A 6879-nucleotide genomic window follows, 5' to 3' on the forward strand; every position below is an offset into this window, starting at 1 on the left:
CAAATATTTGCAAATGGAGACTGCATAGCTAGGTGCTTCATTTTATACACTTCTGGCAAAGGGTCTGATTGAAACACCTCAATTCAATATTTAATATTTTTAAATATGATAATATATTGTAATATTTATGGCCAAATACTATCTATCTATCTATCTATCTATCTATCTATCTATCTATCTATCTATCTATCTATCTATCTATCTATCTATCTTTATATCTATCTTTATATCTATCTTTATATCTATCTTTATATCTATCTATCTATCTATCTATCTATCTATCTATCTATCTATCTATCTTTATATCTATCTATCTAATCTACACAGAAGATCTATTGAAGTATGGGGGAACAAAAATAAAAGATTTCTGCTTCAACAACAGGATTTTCTAAGGAGTTTCCTTTTAATTCTTAACTGCTATGGATGTATTCCACATTACGTCCTGCAAGAAGCACCAGACAGAAAAGATATACCCTGCAGTTATCCCATTTTAGCTTTTTCATTTCTCATAGATCAAGTATGGCCATCATCACCTATGATTTTAAAATTTGGTTGTACTGTTAGATTGAGGCAAATGCAGTCATTGATCATGGATAGACATTATGGCTGATCATTAACTTTTCAGGTGAATTTGGTTCACCCTCTAGATATAAGGTGAAGACCTCTCGGTCACTTTATCACTCCTCTGGACCAGTCACTGCTGCCTACATCTGACCCACATGGAATCAGATACTGCTCTCGTGATATGTGTAAACCAGGGTGAATGTAGTTCACTGTTGATCCCTGATAAACTTTTTACACGTTTACATGGAAGACATGTTGGAACCCATTGTAAAAGTAATTATGAAAAAATATATAAGATTAAATAAAAAAGATGGTGCTCATGATGGGTGTAATATAAAAATACAAAAAAACTTTAAAAGTAAACTTAGGTGCTAAAAAGCACATTGCTTATATAGGCACTGAACATCTAATAAAGCTCACAATATTGTACCCCTGTAAAAATAAGAATTAATGGAAGAATTCTCAACATTGTGTGAAAATAGCAAAAGAGTAAGGGTTTGAATAATCAAGCCTTCTATAAATGGAAAAGTGAAGGTGTAGCAGCCAATAAGATTCTAGTTATCATTTATGTAGTACATTCTAGAAATAGATAGCTAGAATCTGATTGGTTGCTATGGGCAGCAGTTCAACTTTTCCTTTTAAGAAGGTTTGATAAATCTACCCCTGAATTGTTGTTAATGAATAATTATTCAAAATGATTTTACATTTATTCTCTCCGATCCACCCACTCAGGAAAACCATAAATCTGTAGAGTTCATGAGCCTACCCTATTCCGGTGTTGTAACTCCATATTGTCCCACTCTGACAGCATTCACAAGGAGTATGCATAAAGTTCTGTTAGTGCTAGTGCTCTTTCTAACTTGTAAGTGTGCTAGACACTAAAACTGCATTATTTTGATTAGGGCCAGATTAAGGGCACAGGAAGGCGACAGTAACTCCAATAACCTCGAACCTTGAAGTTGATGTGCTACAGTAGCTGAAGACCATACAACACCCTTGTTAATGACACAATATAGAGCACCATTGGGACCACCACAGAATACATAGCACCTTTGTGACCACCATACAACACAGAGCACCCTTGTCACCGCCACACAATATAGAGGGCAACCTTGTCATTCCCACACAATAGAGTGAACAAAATATAATTTTTATTGATACATACAAACTGCAGTTAATGTGTGAGAACGTGTTTATCAGCTGTTGGTTACTTTCATGCCTCCTAACACTTAAAATGGCCAAAGATTGTATAAGATTTGTTATATATAACTATTCTTTCTTCAAGTGTTCATACATCTGAGCAGACTTCAAAGTACAAATAGTTAAACACAGTTAACTGTCAGTGGCCACAAAATATGATCTCCATTGAAAAAAATTGTAATTTTGTTATGAGAAAAGGAACTGATCCTTATGCTAATATACACGGGCTATTTACACATGCATATTATATTTCCACATATCCCCTGTTGAGCCTGTTGTCACATATCCCCTGTTGGGCCTGTTGTCATATATCTCTTATTATCATAGATCCTTTGTTGTCACATATCTCCTGTTGGGCCTGTTGTCACATATCCACTGTTGCCACATATCCCTGTTAAAAATAAATTATTCCTACCTGTTGTGTTGAGTGCCACTGACCTTGGTCTAGGACTGGGTAGAAGTTGGTACAGCATGGGTCACACACAGCCTCTGTAAGCATAGCTCCCGCTAGACTTAGCAACAGGCAGCCTCGCGATTGGCTGTCTGTTGCTCTCCAATGACTGGCCCACCCTCCCTGTCACACAGGGAAGCCGCCACCTCCCCAAACCCCACTCCCTGGGCCAGATGCTCTCACAGAAAACTTTTTTTTTCCCTCCTGGCTGGCCTGGGCCTATTTCTGTGGAGAGGCCTGGGGCTGAAGTCCCATCAGGCCCTTTGCTAATTCGAACCTGGGTCCTGATTCATTAAGGATCTTAACTTGAGAAACTTCTTATTTCAGTCTCCTGGACAAAACCTTATTACAATGCAAGGGGTGCAAATTAGCATTCTGTTTTGCACATAAGTTAAATACTGACTGTTTTTTCATTAGCACACAAATATCAACTTTAAATTTCAGTGTACAAATAAGCTATTAAGTATTTGTGTGGTACATGAAAAAACAGTCAGTATTTAACAGAATGCTAATTTGCACCCCTTGCATTTTAACATGGTTTTGTCCAGGAGACTGAAATAAGAAGTTTCTTAAGTTAAGATCCTTAATGAATCAGGCCCCTGATTTGGATTTTAACTTTCCCCGCGTTGTCAAAATCAGTAGAAGAATTGGCACAGTTCTGTCAAGAGCAAGGTCATCCAATCTGTAGGGTTTGTGACATGGTATCCTAATAGTTTTGCTAGTTTGGTGAAGAGAGTATGGGAAATAGTCTTTATTAAACCTTTGCTATTTTCATGGCTTTGCATGTCTGCCATTTTAGCATTTGTGCAAAACTGAAAGATATATGTGGGAATGGTAGCCATTTTGGGTGATGTTTTGAAGACATTATTTTGCTTTCAATACTTCAGAGGTCATAAAGCAAAGGACAATAAGCCATATTGCTGGCAATTTTGTTTCCACCAAGTATAGGGCTTTTTTTACTTCACCCCATACATGTATGGGATTACCGATGGCACTAAAATATAAATTTAGCTTTTGCATGGGAGAGACTGTCTATCAAGTAATGCAGTAGAATTAGTTATGTTGCGATACCTGTTCTGTTAATTCCATCTTCATCAAGGTTGAATTGAAAAAAGATTGGTGATTTTTTTTATTTTTTTACAGCAATTATCATCTTAAAATAATTGGACTATTACTCTGCCCCTAGAAAATAAAAAGGGGAAGTTGCTGTAATATAACATACTAGTTAAAAGCCTGACAAAATGATGGTAATAAATTAGAGTAAGATCATGTTGGACCAAACAAATTGATAGAAAATCAAGATAATTTGGAATAGCAAAGCTCTTTATAAATGGTAACTGCCACACAAAAAACATAAAAAAACAAACAAAAGAAGCTGAAGAAATTAGGAAAACCTAGTCAGTAGGAATAGTCAAGTGCACAAAAGAGTCATTTACAAATATTGTAACAAATTTGTGGAGGTGTGTTTGGTGGTGATGTGTGGAGGTGTGGGGGAGATAGGAGCAATGTGTGAAGGTGTCTGTGGGGGTGATATGCAGAGGTGGTGATGTGTGGAGGTGTGGGGGAGATATGTAGGAGCAATGTGTGAAGGTGTCTGTGGGGGTGATATGCAGAGGTGGTGATGTGTGGAGGTGTGGGGGAGATATGTAGGAGCAATGTGCGAAGATGTCTGTGGGGGTGATATGCAGAGGTGGTGATGTGTGGAGGTGTGGGGGAGATATGTAGGGGTAATGTGTGAAGGTGTCTGTGGGGGTGATATGCAGAGGTGGTGAGGTGTGGGGGAGATATGTAGGAGCAATGTGCGAAGGTGTCTGTGGGGGTGATATGCAGAGGTGGTGATGTGTGGAGGTGTGGGGGAGATATGTAGGGGTAATGTGTGAAGGTGTCTGTGGGGGTGATATGCAGAGGTGGTGATGTGTGGAGGTGTGGGGGAGATATGTAGGGGTAATGTGTGAAGGTGTCTGTGGGGGTGATATGCAGAGGTGGTGATGTGTGGGGGTGTGGGGGAGATATGTAGGAGCAATGTGTGAAGGTGTCTGTGGGGGTGATATGCAGAGGTGGTGATGTGTGGAGGTGTGGGGGAGATATGTAGGGGTAATATGTGAAGGTGTCTGTGGGGGTGATATGCAGAGGTGTGGATGTGTGGAGGTGTGGGAGATATGTAGGGGTAATGTGCGAAGGTGTCTGTGGGGGTGATATACAGAGGTGGTGATGTGTGGAGGTGTGGGGGAGATGTGCCTGGGCAAGATGTGCAAATGTGTGTGGTGTAGATGTGCGTATGTGTATGTGTGTGGGAGATGTGCTGTAAACTGATATTACCTGATATAATGGCCATTTCTTAGGAAAATATACCAAGCATTCTGCTTTCAGAACAAATAAATTATCCAAGCCAGGATGTAACTTCCCTAACACACAAAAACTTCCTGACACACATGAACTTATAACTTAAATATTGTAAACTAACAATATGTGATAAATCACATGATCAGGGTGCATCGCTGTACAGATAGCAACACTGCCCTCTAGGGGAGATGTACAGAAGTGTGTTATAAATGTGAGGAGCAGCATTAGCCTTTTATATATTAAGATAGTATAGTTATCTTTTAGTTGTTACATTATATATAAAAATAGTTTTCTTTTTCTAAAAAATATTTAAGTACTTTTTTTGAACCAGCAGTGGATCTGGAAGGTAAAGCCAATCTTCCATTTCTACGCATGTGCTGGGTCCCAATACGGTAGAAGGAGGGCATAAGAGCAATAAGCAACCCATTTTGCTCTGGATGATTTTCACCATGGTGGCTGAGTATTGTTCATCAGCCATGATAAATAAATAATGTTAAATTGCATCAAGTTACACCCATTAGTGCTGAATACAAAATATCAGTTTTAAAGTGTTTACAAAAATATATGATTAATCAATGGGGAGAATAGGGTGCAATGAAATTTGGATCTTCCTTATGTTTCATTAATGTACGCAAAATCAAGTGAAAATTGTCACGGCCAACTGAGATTTAAGAAATCAATAGACGCCAGCATTGAAAGGATTAAAGGATATTTACACCCAAAACTATAAAATGTAGCTGTGCCAATGCATACATAATAAAAACTACTGGTATTTACTTAGTTCATGGGTCCTCTTAAAGCAACTGCGTAAACACAGAACAACAAAAGCAAACCTGGAGATAACAATTAGGCTACACAGCTTCTATACAAGATATAAATTATACCATTTGTTTAGTTTCATTTTAAAATATACTGTAAAGGGATTCCAGCACCAGTTGACCGCTATGGAAAACTATGATAAAATTAGCAAAGTATGCTACTACATGATAAGTGAAAAAAGAGGCGGTATATACTCTATGTAAGGACATAGAGTTGGTGAAGGAATAATCTTTCTGTTTGCATCCCGTGCCTCAAATGTAGACTGCAGGGTTAAAGCGTGTATGGCAAAGAGAAAACATTTAAGCTATGAGCCACTGGGTCCACTCCCTTAAATTATGTTGATTTATAAACTGGCATGCTGTGAGATAGGATTAAAAATAAATAAGTAAAAACATCAATGGAAACTAGTTTTTCTACTGTTAGTAGAATAAAGTTTTTAAAAGAGTTTCTTCCAGACTGGCAAAGAGGGTCATCTCAAATATTTGAAGTTGGCTCTCTCATGCCAAGTCAAACACTAATTAAGTCCCAGTGATGAAATGCGTTGTTGTGTTGCTTGACCCTAGTTCCCCTGAGGGGAAACTCCTGAAAACAAGGATTGGCTCCTCAATGTGAACAACATCTAGCAGTGGAAGCTTTATTGTATGGACTTTTCAGTGAACGCTCTTGTACATTATATTTGTTGAAAGCATTACTAACAATCATTTATTATTACACTATTGCACACCACCTCTCTCTCTTTTTTTAAACAGATGTTGTGAGATCACACAGTCTGGACATTTAGCTACCTGAACAGAAAACACCAATTATCCTGATTGAGTAGGCTATACCATGATTTTTCCAGCCCCATTATAATCTTGTAACCAAGCTGTAAATTATTCAATATTTGGGGGACATTACTAGTTGACATACAATAACCATTTACAACATATTGGAGTGACTTTTACCCTCTTTATCATATATATTCCATATAAGTGACTATTGATTTGAAAATGTTGCTATGATGTAAAAATGCTTATTAATGTGTATTATTAAGAGTTTAATTACTTTGTTATGTTTGTATCTTTATATAGTAAGATGTGGTATATGTACATTTATAAGTATATATAGATGTGTACTGAAACCAAGTATATCATTTTAACCATATTCTTTAGTAATCCTAACACTAAATCCCAATCCACACAATCACACCTGCATATTAAAGTATATGTGTTTGAACACAATGTCATCATAGTCCCTGTTGGTTTAATGGTCAAGCATCTCAACACTTTTGTCCATATAGTGTATATGGTATATCCTATTCATTGAAGCTGGATGACAAAATTTGTCTACTGACGATGTTGGAATTGAAATAATTTTAAAATGACCTATTGATTTATCAGCAAACTTGGCAGAAGAATACCCCAAATTTAAATATTTTCTTGATACCCTTACATGGTCACCTATAGAGTGCTTCTTAGCAGATCAACAGTGTTCATCTGCTTTTCATTTATATCACTTTGAGC

Source organism: Mixophyes fleayi, chromosome 9 (assembly GCF_038048845.1).
Source record: "Mixophyes fleayi isolate aMixFle1 chromosome 9, aMixFle1.hap1, whole genome shotgun sequence".
Classification (NCBI taxonomy): Eukaryota; Metazoa; Chordata; class Amphibia; order Anura; family Limnodynastidae; genus Mixophyes; species Mixophyes fleayi.